Source organism: Bubalus kerabau, chromosome 2 (genome assembly GCF_029407905.1).
Source record: "Bubalus kerabau isolate K-KA32 ecotype Philippines breed swamp buffalo chromosome 2, PCC_UOA_SB_1v2, whole genome shotgun sequence".
In the NCBI taxonomy this organism is placed as follows: Eukaryota; Metazoa; Chordata; class Mammalia; order Artiodactyla; family Bovidae; genus Bubalus; species Bubalus kerabau.
In genome coordinates, this window is record NC_073625.1 from 101,073,823 (window position 1) to 101,092,449 (window position 18,627).

Sequence of the window (18,627 nt, forward strand, 5' to 3'; positions counted from 1 at the left end):
TGGTCTCCCGTGTAAACCAAGCTACTCAGCCTCTTTTCTCCACTGAATTTTCCTACTGAGTTATCCTCATTCTATTACTCTTTATATCTTTGATGAATATTTAAATAGTCGCCAACGCCGTCTCCCCTTCGAATACCCTGGATCAGCCGGGGCTGGACCCCGGCAACAATACATAGCCTTGATGTAATCCTTTTCCTATTTGGAACCAGCCTGTTGTTCCATGTCCAGTTCTAACTGTTGCTTCCTGACCTGCATATAGGTTTCTCAAGAGGCAGGGCAGGTGGTCTGGTATTTCCATCTCTTTCAGAATTTCCCACAGTTTATTGTATATATTAAAAAAAAACACTCTAGTAAGTTAAAAAATGTATTTTAAATGTGAAATAGCAATCAGACCTAAGAAATATATATTAAAGATGGCATGAGGACTAATTTTCAATAGCATTGGGCACTCTTTATCATCACCTCTGACAAAGCTCACTTAGCACTCCCTTCCTTAATGCTTCTACCAGCTCATGAGAGTTGATAGTCTTTCTACTCCCCTCTCTACTCTTTTTCATTCTATCATGAAATACCAGAACAAAAAAACAGCAATAGTATATTTACCTGCTCTACTAAAATATGACCTGCTGTCCATCAACTGCAAATTCTGAAGAATAGCTATCACTTAAAAAATATTTATGACATCTTTAAGTAATAATACAAAGTCAGAATATGAAAATTGATAGGGTAAAGATGCTTGGATGAATAAGGATGTTGATGAACAAAGACAGTTAGACAGACAGATGGAAATTTTTTCCCAGAGATTAGGAGAAAATAAAACCAATATTCCCTTTTCTTGAATACAGTAGGTTTAGGTTATCAGTTGCTCAATTGCTCAATTGTGTCTGACTCTTTGTGACCCCATGGACTACAGATTGCCCAGCTTCTCTGTCCTTTAACAGGAGGTTGCTCAAACTCATGTTCATTGAGTCAGTGATGCCACTGAACCATCTCATCCTCTGTTGTCCCCTTGTCCTTTTGCCTTCAATCTTTGCCAGCATCAGAGTCTTTTCTAATGAATTGGCTCTTTGCATCAGGTGGCCAAAGTACTAGAGCTTCAGCATCAGTCCCTCTAATGAATATTCAAGACTTATTTCCTTTAGGATTGGCTGGTTTGATCTTGCAGTCCAAGGGATTCTCAAGGACCTTGTGTGTTAGCTGCTCAGTCCTGTCTAACTGTTTGTGACCTCATGGACTGAAGCCTGCTAGGCTCCTCTGTCCATGGAATTCTCCAGCAAGAATACTGGAGTGGGTAGCCATTCCCTTCTCCAGGGGATCTTCCCAAATCAGGGATTGAACCCAAGTTTCCTGCATTGCAGGCAGATTAGTTACCAACTAAGCCACCAAGAAAGCCACTTAATACATAGTTAAGAACTTAGACAACAGTGGGAAAACCATCTACAGACTTTACATAATGACTATAATGTCTGAGAAAGATATTGAGTTCATTAGAGGGAAAGCTACAAAAAGAAAATCACAAAATTTATGCTATTAAAGAACTGCTACTGGATTCATCATGGAGAAATGCCATAGGAATCAGCACAAATAAACCATTACATCATTTAACTTTTATTTTCTAGAGTTCATTATACTATGTTGGCCAAAAAGTTTGTTTAGATTTTTCCATAGCATCTTATCTTTTGCCTCTGTCATCCTAAGACAATATCAGCAAACCTGCTTCTTCTGAATTCTTTGTTTCAGCTAATCACATAGACATTTAAATAGTGATTCAGCCTGAAATTCTGTAGCCATTCTTAGCTTCTCCTTCAAATTTCCTTCAACATTAAGTAGTCAGTTCTGTCAGTTCAGTCACTCAGTCGTGCCTGACTCTTTGCAACCCCATAGACTGCAGTACGCTAGGCCTCCCTGTCCAACATCAACTCCCAGAGTTTACTTAAACTCATGCCCATTGAGTTGGTGATGCCATCCAACCATCTCATCCTCTGTTATCCCCTTATCTTCCCACGTTCAATCTTTCCTAGCATCAGGGTCTTTTCAAATGAGTCAGTTCTTTGTATCAGGTGGCCAAAGTATTGGAGTTTCAGCTTCAACATCAGTCCTTCCAATGAATATTCACGACTGATATCCTTTAGGATGGCCTGGTTGGATCTCCTTGCTGTCCAAGGGACTCTCAAGAGTCTTCTCCAACACCACAGTTCAAAAGCATCAATTCCTTGGTGCTCAGCTTTCTTTATAGTCCAACTCTCACATCCATACATGACCACTGGAAAAGCCATAGTCTTGACTAGATGGACCTTTGTTGGCAAAGTAATGTCTCTGCTTTTTAATATACTATCTATATTGGTCATAACTTTTCTTCCAAGGAGTAAGCATCTTTTAATTTCATGACTGCAGTCAGCATCTGCTGTAGGTTAATAGATTTTGTTCCTGAACACATTGCTGCCCTGTATCCCCACCACCATTGTCACAGCTTTCCTTTGGGCGTTAATATCTTCCTGTTTTCCTTGCTCTTATCTTTACCCATCTAGTTCAGCCTGTATCATGGCTGAAGTTATATATCTGTTGATACAGCTTTCTCAGTGGGGCATACAAACCCCTCGATGATTTAGTCCAGTATCTCACATATGCTTCCATTTCTTGACTCAAAGCTTTAGAAATAATGAATTGCTTGCAATCCTCCTTGTTTTATGCATCTGCCCTCTCCTACACAAATATTAATACTTGATGTTTTATACTTTTGTGTATTTTTTACCTTGTTTCCTCTTCCTGGGCAGCACTGCCTTCATCCATACTGAAACTTAACTCCCCTTATTTGGGGCTCTTACTCCTCACTTAGAACTCAGTTTGCATTCACTTCCTCCAGGAAGCTTTCCTGACCTTCTGCTGTCCTTGCTCTTGTGCTTCTGGGGTTCCATAGCAATGGTGTGTTATACATTTGTCATCCTCACCATACTGGAAACTCTTTGAAAACTAGAACCATTCATTTTTTCACCAGTGCTTTTCCAGTGCTCCACAGAATCTGGAAAATAACAGATCAGCAAATGTTTGAACAGTGAGTACCAAAAAGCAGGAGGGTCCCTAACCTCCAGGATTTACTGTCTGTTGATCTGTGGTGGGGCTGATGTAATAATAATAGAAATAAAATTCACAATAAAGGTTATGTGCTCGAGTCATCCCAAAACCACCTCCAACCCTGCTCCTTGGAAAAATTATCTTCCACTAAACTGGTTCCTGGTACCAGAGAGGTTTGGGACCACTGCCAACGAAGATAAATGGCAGTGACCAAGAAAGGAATTGATGAAGCTAGTTAATTGTAAAAGCCAACCCTTAAGTTGCTGCTATACTCTACATTTACCCCTGTCATGAGTGTGATGAGTGTAGTTTCTCACATCTCTGCTGGTGAGCCCCAGTTTTATAAATACAGCTTTAATCTTTTTCCATAGTCTGCTTGGATTCTGGACATCTTCCACTTGGATGGGGGTGTTTATCTTCCCTGCAGTAACATCACTTTTCTTCCATATTGATCCTTTGCTTGGATTCCAATATACTTTTCTTATTTTTTTTTTAACTTTTCCAATAAATAAACTTTATTTCCTTAGAAAAAATGGTAGTTCACTAAACTGTCTTTCTCAAAATGTCTTTCACTAAATAATGGATACTGTATCACTCATTTCTTTCCCTCCCCCTTTTCCCATCCCCTTCTCCCTCTCTGTCAGGAACTCATATTTGAATTTTACACACAGTTGTAAAAGTAATATGAAGGTAAATAATCATTAATGAATGAATGGAAAAACTGGTACTGCAGTCTTGGTTCTCTTGGGGTCAGTACCTCTGGATCTCTGATATACATTATATTTATTCCTGTCCTTTTTCTTCTGCTTCTGTGAGCATACCTTTAGCACATCACAATAATTGATAATTAGCAAAAGGTTAATTTCAGCTTTATTACACTTAATTTAAGGAGTCAAGTGAATATGAGAGGGATGCTTTTAAGGACTTCCTTTCACTTTTAAGGGCTTCCCTGGTGGCTCAGACAGTAAAGAATCCGCTTGCAATGCAGGAGACTTGGGTTTGATCCCTGGGTTGGGAAGATCTCCTGGAGGAGGGCATGACAATCCACTCCATTATTTTTGCATGGAGAATCCCATGGACAGAGGAGTCTGGCGGGCTGTGGTTCATAGGGTCACATAGAGTCAGACATGGCTGAGTGACCAAGGACACACACTTTTAAGGAAGTTGAAAAATTTTTAGAAGTCTCATAAATAATAGTGTCTTGAAAATTTACTGTTTGGAATAATACTGATATTTTTCTGCATAATAACTTATAACTATTCCATCTGTACTCTTTTGTACACATTGATTCATAGTCAATACAGGGAAAAAGTTTGACCTTGCTTTAGTAGACAGATTTATTGTAACTCTTTTGAAAATGACTTAAAGACCACCAGGTTAAAATAATACTGATTGGGATAGCTCCACAAGGGAGAGAAAATTCACTTTTCAAAATATTAAAACTTTTCAAAGAGCTTTAGCTAAATTCAAGACTAAGCCAGAGATACAAAATAGAAGTTCTCTCAGCCCAGTTATTACCTTTTGCTGATGCTTTCTCGGTGGTCATGACGTGTATGCGAGAAGATTCTAAAACTAGAAAGACTGAATGTTTTTTAATAGCTAGTTGGCCAGACCACCAATTGCTTTACAATGCTGTGTCACTGAATATAGTGCAGAGTATTAGATTAATGGCTTTTGCTTTGACCAGCTAGAACAGGAGAGTTAGGGAATAAAAAGCAGGACCCCTGTTTTTCCCATTGCAGGATTCTTTGTTCCCTGAACCACAGGGAGGCTTAGTTTGAATAGTGGTGTGTAAAATGAATTCAGTCTTATAGATCCTATCACTTTTATCACTCTGGTAAGGAAGGGATGAATTTAATAAGACATGGTATTAGCTGTATTTGCTTTGTTTAGGACTTTTATATAGATTAGCAACCCTAAACTCTTTTATTGGTTTTCTTTATTTTTGAACTCATGATAGTGTGATTAGCACTAAAAGGAGGTGATGGCAGCAGGGGTGGATGGGATTTTGAAGGTGCAGCTTTGATAAATATCAGGTATTTGGGACTCACAGGAAGACACTGTGTCCCACATCCTTTGTTCGGGAATCTCCGTGATCAGAATCTGTCGGGGAAGTCTCAGTGGTTTTTAGTTTCTGCCTAATGGAAAACAGGCAGAAAAGATCTCTTTCTGGTTGCACTCTGCTGTGAAGTTGTCTATCAGTCAGTCTGCAGATTTAAACAGAAATTGAATGAACACAAAAGCAGTTTTCCTAGTTGGGATTCTGGCCCCCACCATCAGCTGCCTTTCCCCTCCATACTCACAATCTCAATCTCTGGTTAGTATTTAATTTCCTTTCAGCAAACATTTATTGGGTGCCAGACATTGCATTAGGTGTTGATGGGAGATAGGAGATGAATATAAAACCTGGCCTCTGCTTTTGTTTTCATCACCTTGAAAACACAATTGTATCTCTCAGAGTGATTTGTTTAGTCATCTAGATTAGAAATTAGCCACACAAAATACACCTGGAGGTATAATTAAATAAAGACACTAAAAATAGCAAGTCTTGGGATTCAGGGTCGCATTACAGCATAAGGTAGGTAGACAGGATCCTGAGCAACACCTGGATACCAGAGAACTGTAGTGAAGGTGCTATCGGTGGATCTTCCCAGATGACTGGTTCTTTGTGCCGCTCAGCATTAATACACATTCGAGCATGCGCGCGCACACACACACACACACACACACACTCTCCTGCTTCTCTCTGCAACCAGACATACTGAATAAAATAATTTCACAATCTGTATGGAAATACAAAAAACCTCGAATAGCCAAAGCTATCTTGAGAAAGAAGAATGGAACTGGAGGAATCAACCTGCCTGACTTCAGGCTCTACTACAAAGCCACAGTCATCAAGACAGTATGGTACTGGCACAAAGACAGAAATATAGATCAATGGAACAAATAGAAAGCCCAGAGATAAACCCACACACCTATGGACACCTTATCTTTGACAAAGGAGGCAAGAATATACAATGGATTAAAGACAATCTCTTTAACAAGTGGTGCTTGGAAAACTGGTCAACCACTTATAAAAGAATGAAACTAGACCACTTTCTAACACCATACACAAAAATAAACTCAAAATAGATTAAAGATCTAAATGTAAGACCAGAAAATATAAAACTCCTAGAGGAGAACATAGGCAAAACACTCTCCGACATACATCACAGCAGGATCCTCTATGACCCACCTCCCAGAATATTGGAAATAAAAGCAAAAATAAACAAATGGGACCTAATTAAAATTAAAAGCTTCTGCACAACAAGGGAAACTATCAGCAAGGTGAAAAGACAGCCTTCAGAATGGGAGAAAATAATAGGAAATGAAGCAACTGACCAAGAATCAATCTTAAAAATATACAAGCAACTCCTGCAGCTCAACTCCAGAAAAATAAACGACCCAATCAAAAAATGGGCCAAAGAACTAAATAGACATTTCTGCAAAGAAGACATACAGATGGCTAACAAACACATGAAAAGATGCTCAACATCACTCATTATCAGAGAAATGCAAATAAAAATCACAATGAGGTATCATTTCACGCCAGTCAGAATGGCTGTGATCCAAAAGTCCACAAGCAATAAATGCTGGAAAGGGTGTGGAGAAAAGGGAACCCTCTTACACTGTTGGTGGGAATGCAAACTAGTACAGCCACTATGGAGAACGGTGTGGAGATTCCTTAAAAAACTGAGAATAGAACTGCCTTATGACCCAGCAAACCCACTGCTGGGCATACACACTGAGGAAACCAGAATTGAAAGAGACATGTGTACCCCAATGTTCATCGCAGCACTGTTTATAATAGCCAGGACATGGAAGCAACCTAGATGTCCATCAGCAGATGAATGGATAAGAAAGCAGTGGTACATATACACAATGGAGTATTACTCAGCCATTAAAAAGAATACATTTGAATCAGTTCTAATGAGGTGGATGAAACTGGAGCCGATTATACAGAGTGAAGTAAGCCAGAAATAAAAACACCAATACAGTATACTAACGCATACATATGGAATTTAGAAAGATGGTAATGATAACCCTGTATGCAAGACAGCAAAAGAGACAGAGATGTATAGAACAGTCTTTTGGACTCTGTGGGAGAGGGAGAGGGTGGGATGATTTGGGAGAATGGCATTGAAATGTATAATATCATATAAGAAATGAATCGCCAGTCCAGGTTCGATGCAGGATACAGGAAGCTTAGGGCTGGTGCACTGGGATGACCCAGAGGGATGGTATGGGGAGGGAAGTGGGTGGGGGGTTCAGGATGGGGAACGTGTACACCTTTGGTGAATTCATGTTGATGTATGGCAAAACCAATACAATATTGTAAAGTAATTAGCCTCCAATTAAAATAAATAAATTTAAATTTAAAAAAAAGATATCCAAATGACTTGATCAGCACCTGACATTTAGTAATGAACAGTTTCAGAACTTCTTTTCTTGTTAATTTAAATTTACATAAGCTGTAAATATCAAAATTGGAATGAAATTTATTCTTTTGTCTAGTAATAATGGTGATGATGATGATGATTTGCATAAATCACCCCTTGCTTTTAAAGAGATTTAGATAATGTATTATCTAGATATTTTCTTCTCTACTCCTGTGTAAATTATAGAACACACAAATACTACTGTCTTTATTTTAGAGATAGAGAAACTGAAATTTTGAACAGTGTAATGACTTCAAAAAGCCAGGAAACCAGGATTAGAATTCCTAATTTTAGGCCCAGTATCTACACTGGAGGTAGAATATCCTTTGTCCAAAAGATATATTTACTACATTTCTTTGATCTTAATTAGCTTATTTGCTTTCTAGCCATATTTTAACACCCTAAATAAACACCTGGTGGCTCAGTGGTAAACAATCCACCTGCAATGTAGGAGACACTGGTTTGATCCCTGGGTTGGGAAGATCCCCTGGATAAGGAAATGGCAACCCACTCCAATATTCTTGTCTGGGAAATACCACGGACAGAGGAGCCTGGCGGGTTGCAGTCCATGGGGTCGCAGAGTCAGACACGACTTAGCGATGAAACAACAGTGAGAAATCACAGAAGGACAGTGATTGTCCTAGGCCAGGGAGGAGGGGGAAATGCCTTCCCCTTTTGTTTTGTTTTGTTTGACAGAGCTAGTTTGATAAAAAAAAGGAGTAAGAGAAAATCTTTTTTAATAAAAATTTTGCATGTTGCTTTCTTTTCTGTGGGTCAAACCAAAAACAAATTATTCTGAGAAAGAGAAGTTTACAAACGGCAGTTTCATGGCCATGATCTTTGCTTCCTTACCCAGTTCATTGCAATGGGAAAACAACATAAAGTAGTTCCCCCTGGCTACCAAATCCAGCTTTAGTCTTCTGATGATTTGGAGTCTGGTTATTTTAAATTTAACATTTCCTTGTACTTTAATGTTAAAAGACACACACGTTTTTAAACAGCTATATTTCCAAGACGCTGAAATGGTTTTGTAAATTTCATGAATTGTTTACACTCTTCCTTTTCATACTTCCAAACAGTTTGCAAATAGCTCAGAAATTCACTGTGACAGTTTAAGCAGCTTGCTGTTGATGCAGTATCTAACATGTTTTGACAGACATGGGAGCTTTCCAACACATAAATTGCTATTGTGTCTCAGCACTACTCAAGTTTCAACCACCTGCATTAGAATGCAAGATATGTTCTGGCAACTGCTACTGCTTTTGGCTTTTTTAAGAGGAACTTGGGCTTCCCTGGTGGCTCAGAAGGTAAAGAATCCATGTGCAATGTAGGAGACCCGGGTTCGATCCCTGGATCAGAAAGATCCCTTAGAGAAGAGAATGGCTACCCCCTCTAATATTCTTGTCTGGACAATCCCATGGACAGAGGAGCCTGGCAGACTATAGTCCATAGGGTCCCAAAGAGTTGGACATGACTAAGTGACTAACACTTTCACTTTTTGCAGGTCTCACCAGTAGTTGAGGGAAAGAGTGGTTATGTCTAAATCACACACACACACACACACACACACACACGTAAATTCTTAGGTTTGAAAGGGATTTCAAATAATATTAAGTCATAACCCCCTCCCCCAGTTCTCAAACATAATTATACCTACTCCTGTGTGATATTTATTTACAAGTCATGGCAATAGCCATTTTACTTCCAGAGTCTCGTGTCTTGGATTATGTTTTGTTTGTAAAAAAATAGTCTTCTAAAATCTAAATAGCTGTGAGATAAGGTCAAGTTTAATGGAAAGAGAAAAGGATCTGGAATCAGAAAAAACTTTGTTTCATTTCTCAGCTCCATCTCTGATCCTGTGTACCATCTGTGTAATATATTTTTTAATCATTATGAATCACACTTTCCTCATCTGGAAAATGGGGATAATAATAACTTTAAGTTATTGTAAGAATTAGTGATGTAACCTATGCAAAGTGTCTAGCCAGATATAGATGCTCTGTTTTATTTCATTCTTATATACACAGTATGAGAAAGGTGTCTGTGTTTCATAAAAGAAGAATCTGAGGTTCAGAGTAGTGATATGATTTCTCTACATTCCTGTGTTAAGTAAAAAAAAAAGAGTAACCACGATGGCCAAATAGGCTTTTACTTATCAAAGCAAATATACTTCAGAATCTTCAAATCTTTTCCAACACTTCAAATCCATATCTCAGACACCTCTGGGGTAGATATGGTGTCCATTTTTTCATAGTTCGTATGTCAGAAGTAAAGGAAATAAATAAAAATTGAACTAAGATTGACACTTTGATAAATACCTCTTTATCATTATTAAACATACGTTAGTGGAGAAGGCAATGGCACCCCACTCCAGTACTCTTGCCTGGAAAATCCCATGGATGGAAGAACCTGGTAGGCTGCAGTCCATGGGGTCGCTAAGGGTCGGACACGACTGAGCGACTTCACTTTCACTTTTCACTTCCATGCATTGGAAAAGGAAATGGCAACCCACTCCAGTGTTCTTGCCTGGAGAATCCCAGGGATGGGGGAGCTTGGTGGGCTGCCGTCTATGGGGTTGCACAGAGTCGGACACGACTGAAGCAACTTAGTAGCAGCAGCAGTGGCAAGCATGAATTGAGTTTTAAATGTTTATTAATGTTTTTCATGATTATGTAGTAAATGCCTCTCTTTCTCACTAGACTATAAGTTTCAGGAAATCAGGGAACACATATGTATTCTGTATCCTCAGTGCCTGACACACAGTAGTTATCTATGGATATTTAAAGGAATTCTTTTGTAACTGTGCATTTAAAAGTGCATAATTTTCAATTTTTTTCAGCTTGTTTCTATATCTGAATTTTTCTTTACAATCTACATTTTTTTCTTTCATAAGTAAAATAAATCTCATTGTTAAGGAAGATTTAGAAAATATAAGCAAGATAAACAAACAAAAAAAAAATCATTCTACCATGTCTTAGTTTTCTATTTGCTTTTTTAAAAAAGAGATGAAAATCAATTTTAGTTGGACTTCAGAAAGTGTAGATATTTCCCTTGGGATTTCTTGTTCTAACCACATAGCTCTTGTAATTACAAGAACTGAAGCTTAATAAAACTTTCTGCTTTTAAGTTTCAGCCAGATGTCCCAGGGAAGGGTGGCAAAATCCCCTCCATATTTTTTTCAGTTTTGCTATCGTTTTTGAAAAGATTGTTTAGGGAGCCACTCTCTTCAGGAATCTTATAATTAATTTTCATACTGTCTATTGATTTTCCCACAGTGAAGCAAGAATATTGTGTTTTTTTTTGTTTTTTTTTTTTAATACATAGTATCTCTATTCTGTTCAGCTTAATTTTGGGTCATTTTTGGATCATCTGAAAACTACACAATTTCTTTTAAAAATGCTATAGAGGTAGCTAATATTTTAGTTCTGAAAACTTTAAAGTTTGACTGAAAATATACTTAGTTTGCTTTCATACATAACACAAGAATTTCTTTCAATATTATTGAATTATAGCCTTTATCTTTAAAGTTGTATAATATTATATATATATAATATATATATTTTAGCTTGGAAACTTGAGGTTTTTAAAAACTTGTTAATTAAAATATTCCAGATTTTTAAAACTTGTTAATTAAAATACTATATTTAAGGATGAATTTATTTGAAATAATTTTGCCTTATTCCCTATACCTATTTTTTAATCATAGAACTTTTTAGTTATGTTTTGATTATATCTCTTGATTCATTTCAGTTTTCCTCAGTTCTTTCTTTGAACATCTAAACATCTTTTTATAATTTTTTTTTTAAAGTGAAGTGATGCAAGTATACAATTAAAAACAGTCAAATCGATCTCAAGGGCTTACACTGAAAGTCAGCAGTTCCTTGCCTGTCACCCCTTTCCTTCCCCTTCTATATGCAGCTCTACTCTCATCTGACTCTACCAGCTATAGATTCTGTTTTACACTTCTGTATGTTAAAGTAATTTTTTTATTCTGCTCTCTCTTGATGCATCCATTTTAAATACAGCCTATTGACTAGTTGAGTTTTAGGCTATTACCACCATCTTTCTTCTCCCTCATCTTCCAAAAATTATTTTATCACAGCTTTCATTAGATCAATAGTCCATGTTTACATTATTATGATTATGTAAGTATTATTACTGAGCTTAAGAATGCACTATTATTTCAATAGTATGCTACCTTTAGTTTGTCCTGGAGTTCGTAGTTGCTTTTGTTTTGCTTAGTTTTCTATGTGTCTGTCAATAATCCTTTACTAAATGTTCCAACGTATCTGGGCAATGCCTTGTAATAATTTTCACCAAACACTCAATGCTATCAAATAATCTATAGTTCTGTTCATCATTCTTCTTGGAAACTGCCCTCTTCCAACCCTCTAACATCATGTTCTGACATGCATTGTTGCTCTTCAGGCCTGCTGCATAGCTGCTGCCCTGGGACTTCTTGGTAAATTCCCTACACTTAACCGCCAGTTTTCTACATATCATGTCTTCTCTCTTTCATTTATTTTGCTGAAGTATGTTCTCCAGTAACCTGTCACGAAGAGGAAGGTTGGTAGTTACCTTTAGAATTACCAGGTGTCTGAAAATAACTTTATTTTTACCTTCCCACTTGACTGGTAGTTTAGGTAGGGTAAAAATCATTTTTCCTGACAAGTGTGTCAACCAAAAAAAAAGTAATGCAGGAGGCTGCAAATGTAAAAACTAATCGATTTGAGGGTTTAAGAATGGCAATTTAGGAGACACAGATTTGAGTAAGCCTGAAAGAGTGTTGAGAGGAAGCAACTTATACATACAAAAAGTCCCACAGTTGCTAAAAGTTATCTGGAAAGAATTGTGATTGATGAGAGTCAGAAAATATTTGTCGTTAAGATCTGAGTTGTTTTAAGGTGGGGTCTGAGAAGTAGACAGATCGTCATGGGTTATTTTGGAGTAAGGGTCCAACAAGTTTGAGTTTGAGTTTCTGGCAGGTGTTCTAGACGACTTCATCAGGTCAGTGGTCAGACTCTATCCAGGTTGAGATGTGTGCTTAAGTCACACTTTCTAAATGGCCTCCTGGCTCTGCTTCAGCAAGTTGTCTTAGCAATATTGAACCATTTTCATTTTTTTCTCACTGTTGGAAGGCATCATTCCTCAGTTTTCTGGCATCCAGTGTGACTGATAAAAATTCCAAATGCTATTGTGATTCCTTTTCCTTTGATTGTGTTTGGGTACTTGTTTTTGCATTATATTCTGGAAGCTTTTAAAGTTTCCTCTTATGCTTATTGTTCTGAAATTTTTATTTCAGTCATTAGTCTGGTGATTCTGAGAAATTTTCATATGCATAATTTATTTCTCTTTAATTTTTCAATTCCTTATTTTGGAGGTGGTGTAGGGGTGAAATTTCAAAAAAATGATTGGATTTTGTACCTTCCAGATTGATTCTCAAGAATTATCATAGTTTACTTCACCTCTCTTATGTTCTTTTCTGAGAGGTTTACTTGGCTTTATGTAGTAGCACTTCTGATTTTTTATTGTATTTCATATTTACTATTTATATTTAATTTAGAGACTTATTTATTATTATCTGTCTTAATAACAGTTAGGTGTCCATCTGTTCTTTGCACTTACTTAGTTCCTTCCTTCCTTCCTTCTTTGTGTTTTGCCTTGAATTTCTTTGACTTCTTTGTTTGACATTGAAAACACTTTTTACGTAACAGCTGATCTTGATTTGTCCATTCATATTCCAGAGATATCAAACAGCTCACTGAAGCTGTGTCTTCATGGAAGAGTAGATTCTTAGTTGGCAGAGTAGTTAACCATATGTGAGCTGAAAGCAAGCCACCTTTTTGATCAAGGGACCTCAAAAATGCCACAATAAGGATTTTTCTTAGGTTGTAGAATTATACCCAGGATGCTCCCTTTTCCAGCTTCTTGTGGTAGAAAGTGGAGAGATAATCTTTACGTATAGTTTCTAGGTAAGAGAGGCAGAGGGTGTGTAGTATGCAGGCTTCACTGTATTTCGTTTTCACTCCTATACACCCTCCTCTGCATTGTGCTCCTGTTACAAAATCTAGTCTTTCAGAAAATAGGCAACTTTTATCCTGTCAGAGCAGGGGGGCGGGGGAGAGAGGGGATGTGGGGAATAGTTTTATTACTACAAGCATGGAGAAAGAGACCTGGGATGTTCCAGCTTCCCTCTATAAAGTTTTTCAATTAGTGTCTATCTTTCAGTCCTCATCCACCCCACTTCTTTGGTCCCTGGTGTCTCCAGTAGTTAAGCCTCTCAAAGCATTTGGGACAAATTGCCTCCAGTATAGACTTCTAAAGAAAGGCAGAAGTAATCCTTTCATGAATGTCTAAATTGTCTTCTACCTAAAGAATAGGGGAAACATTCTAATCCATAAATTGGACAGATAACTTATCTCTATCTGTAACCTTCATCTGTATTTAATATTGAACAGGGAAGTTTGGAGAAACCTGATACTCCTTAAGCAGTATACAGATATTCTACAGGTTAACCTTAAGTGGTTCTAATCAATAAAAAAGGGCTGGTTTAATTTTTGGTATTAATTAATTCAACAATATTTATTATGGAAGCATAATAAATATTTATTTATTTATTTGTAAATATTCCATTTATTTTGGAAACTTACAATATTCCAAGAATTAGGCATATAACGCTTGTTGCTGCCTAGTCAAATCAACATCATGTCCTTGGATAGCTCCAGTGAGCAAGTAGGAACAAGTAGTCCGTATAGCACTGGCTAACCAACTTGATGAAAGGGAGGCGCATTTATTAGATTCACACATCCAGATTTGTGAAAAGAAAAATTTCTCAGCATATTAGTCTATAGGATTTAATTTTTGCAAAAACACAGTCCCATTTTAAAAGTATTTATTGTGCACTAAGCACAATATTTTGTGCACTTTGAAAAGGAGAAAATTGAGCATTAGACATCTTAAATAACTTGCCCAATATTAACACTAAGGTGTTGTCTACTTTTAGCTACAGTATCATAATACTGGTACTATTATTCCAACACCATCAGTGGAAACAACTGTCAGAGGTATTGTCTGCTAAATCTTTCCTATTAGGTATTTCTTCTTCTTCTTTTTTTTTTTTTTTTTTTAGGTATTTCTTCTGTACATCTTCATGAGGCATAATTTGCTATTTTAATTTTCTTTTGGCCTATTATAGCAGTGACAACCTTAACTAGCTAAAAAGTATATTCAAGTAGGCCCCAGTAGAACTTAAAAATAAAACTTTAATGTGTTTTCTTTATACCTATTCCTATTTTCCTTCTTACCACCTAATTTCACAGATTCTGTGTTTTCTTTTTACAAAGATTTGAAACATATTTTGCTCTAGGAGTTTTGTATGACATTAAGACTTTGGAAGGAAAAATGTCAGAAAGTATTGCTTTATTCTTCTTAAAACATAGCAAGCAATGGCCACCCAATTATTATTTTGTTATATTAAGAACAATCTCCAAAATGTTAATTCACTCATATAGAACAAAACTTGTCATACTTGGTTAATAAATTAAAATACTGTATATAACATTACTATTTTAAATTCAAATAAAATTATGTGAAGTTACTATTTAAAATGGTGTCTTGTAAAGCACACACACACACACAAAAATCTCCCTTACTAAAAATGTTTAGTAATACAGAAAGATGACCAGAATTTTAAATAATGCTGAAAATGAAGTAAGAAATCACTGTTGCCAACATTCATTGGAAATTCTCCTAACTCTAAAGTTTTTATATATGTTTAAATTTGATGTCTGCTAGGTGATATTCAAGGTATGGGCTCATTAAGGGGTTAAAAGAACTACAACACTTACACCCTATCTCTTAAACCATATAAGAGGTTTGGAGATATAAACTGTAGAACTCCAAAGCTTTCAGTTCATTGATAGGATAGAACACTCAGACTCTACAGATTGAAGAGATAGGGTTGGACAAAGAAGAATTTACAGAGAAATTGAGACTCTAAGAGTTTATATAGAAACTGAGTTGGGCCTTGAAGGAAGGGTAGTATTGACTATGTTTTGGTTAAGGTGAATTGAGAAGAGGAGAGAGAATACAACTGAGGAGACAGGAATAGACCTTGTACATTCAAAGTTATTGAAGTTACTGAAAATCTGTTTTAGGTTGAAGAGGAACATTGATTTCTTCTTATATGAAGTTTGTTAACAGTGAACATATTTTAATTTGATGGTGCTTCTGTGGAATGATGTGATTGTGTGTGTGTATGCTCAGTCATGTCCGACTGTTTGTGACATCATGGACTGTAGCCCACCATGATGCTCTGTCTGTGGGAATTTCAGGGCAAGAATACTGGAGTGGGTTGCCATTTCCTTTTCCATAGGATCTTCCCAAACCAGGAATCAAACCCTCATCTCTTGTCTCCTGTATTTCAGGCAGATACTTTACCACTGAGCCACCTGAGAAGACTGATACGACTATATTGCCACTAAAAAATGTTAGGAAGGAAAACCTTGGTAACACATGTGAAAAAGGAAAAAACAAAATCGGATTTTTCTTTTTTCCTTCCAAGCTTTCCTTCGAATTTTTTGGATTATGCTATATTTACAACATTTTTCCCCCCTTTTCCCTGTAGTCTTTTATTGGAAACCCACTTTATACAAGCAAAATAAAGCTAGAGGTGATTTTGATGAGGGCAGTTACAGTTGGGTTCTCTAGGAAGCAGATTCTGTTGCGAAGGTGACTGGAAACAATTTATTATGTAGTTCTCTTGAAATCAACAGTATTGAAGAGAAAGAATGGATGAAGGATTCAGCAAAGGGAGAAGTTTGGTCCTGATGCAGCCTTACTGAATGTCTCAGCCAACCCTACAGGTTGCTCTGAAACAGAGATGACATTTCTTAGTCCATGATGTAGTGAGGGGCCAGGATGAAAGCTACTCCAGGAAGGAGGTGGAGCCTTAGTTTTGGCAGCATTCTCAAGCTGAGGGCAGATTTTTGCAAAGACTATGATCTGAGCACTATTAACCCTCTTCTAGTTTCTGGAGAAGTAAATTTTTCAGTACTGAAGGAAGAGCTGGCTGGTACAGCAAAGCATCTACTTCGGGAAGTCAAGCTATTTGTTAGTGATCTGGGTGCCAAAAGCATTGTTTTGCCTGAATGCAAATTCAGGTGAAGGTGTGGGTCATTCAGGCAGCATCACCAATGTCAGTCTCCAAGGGCCACTACTACTCCACTGGGTAAAGAGGAGCCATGGGGTGCATATTAGTTTGCTTGGTCTGCCATAACAAAATATATCAGACCAAGTGGCTTAGAAAACACAATTTATTTTCCTACCTTTTTTTAAAGCTGAAAGTCCAAGATCAGGGCCTCAGTTTCTGGTGAATGCTCTCTTTTCAGGTAGCCACCTTCTTGCTGTGTCCTCACCTGTCCTTTCCTCAGTATTTGAATGTGGGGAAAGATGCCCCTTCTTATAAGAACACTAATGCTATCAAACTAGGACCCCACCCTTATGACCTCATTTAAATTTAATTACTTCTGTAGAAGCTAAAGTTCTAATACTTTGGCCACCTGATGTGAAGAACTGACTCATTGGAAAAGACCCTGATGCTGGGAAAGATTGAGGACAGGTGGAGAAAGGGGTAACAGAAGATGAGATGATTGGATGGCCATCACTGACTCAATGGACATGAGTTTGAGCAAACTCCAGGAGATAGTGAAGGACAGGGAAGCCTGGCGTGCTGCCATTCTGAACAACTGAACAACAACTTCCCTAGGAGGAACCCCAACTCCAGGTATAGCCACACTGGGGAATAGAGTTTCAACATATAAACCCAAGGAGGGGTTGGAGAAGTGGCACACAAACATATATAGCAGGATCAGTTAACTCAGAAATTTCACGTAATTTTTTTTTACAAAACTGGAGAAATATAGATTATGAATTATTTTTGTTTCCCTGAATTAATTTTTTTTTTTTAATCCCAGCCTGTTAGTACTGGCATTGGGACACCACAGGCCAAGCATGTAGCCAAGTAGACACGTAACTGCACACACTGCAGGTCAGCTACCTTAGAATCCCCTAAGCCCCAGGTGCCCTGGAACCTGGTCATACCCACCAAGACCACTGGGGCCTCACAGTCTACAGTCTTAGGAACTGACTAATCCAATGGCAAGCTGGCTCAAGTCCAAAGAACTTCTGTGCTCTAGCCCTACTCATCAGGTTGTCAACACCAGTCTGAGATACTGTGACCACCTCAGCCAGTCATCCCAGGATATGATGCCACACTCCAGTGGGCTAACAGCAGCTTTGGAAATCCCATGGATGACAAGCCAGCCATGTGAGGAACTGACTCTCCCACAAGTGGGCAGACTCCAACTCTGAGATCCCCAGGGCCCTGCAGTCAGAGACTACAGTGCCTACCAGTGAGTCAGCACTAGCCCTAGAACCCTCTGGGCCTAGATCCCACCAGTAGCAGGCTGAAACCTGCTCCAGGACACCTTGGGCCATTCAGCCAGGTGTCTGGAACCTGACCCCACTCACCAGCAGGCTGACGCCAGCTTTGGGACACAATGGATCCTGCAGCTAGCCATGTCAGGAACAAGTTCCACTCAGCAGTAGGCTCTCTCTAGTCTGGGATCAACGGCTCCACGGTCAGCTACGCTGGGACCTGACTCCACCCACCAGTGGGCCAGCACTAGCTCTGGTATCCCCTAAAGCTTCAGAGTCAGCTACCTCATGACCTGACCAGGCTCACTAACAGATGGCAGCCTCTAAACAAGGCAAGGCCTGGCAACCAAATGGGCCAGAGACCACCATGCCTATCAGACCGACCACAGTAGTCATTCTGCCACAACAGAAGGGCCCATGCAGCCCACCTAGAGCATATAGCCCTGGTGACCACAGGGCAGTATATTGCTGGGACATGTGGCAAGTCTCCTACCTAAGGCCACTTCTCCAAGATCAGAAAACATAACCAACTTACCAAATACATATAAATAAAAACAAGAAATTAAGTGAAATGAGGCAACAGAGGAATATGTTCTGAATGAAGGAATGAGATAAATCCCCAGAAGAACTAAGTGAAATG

The 18,627-nt window shown here is 38.2% G+C and overlaps 1 long non-coding RNA gene across 1 annotated transcript; it reads right to left on the bottom strand.

Moving 5' to 3' along the window:
* Positions 1–1,628: 1,628 nt before the first annotated feature.
* On the bottom strand, positions 1,629–16,990 carry LOC129644829 (uncharacterized). The gene is made up of 3 exons (XR_008711007.1): positions 16,877–16,990; positions 5,124–5,279; positions 1,629–3,019 (listed from the first exon to the last, which is right to left on the bottom strand). It is a non-coding gene; the product is annotated as an uncharacterized LOC129644829 (long non-coding RNA).
* Positions 16,991–18,627: the final 1,637 nt, after the last annotated feature.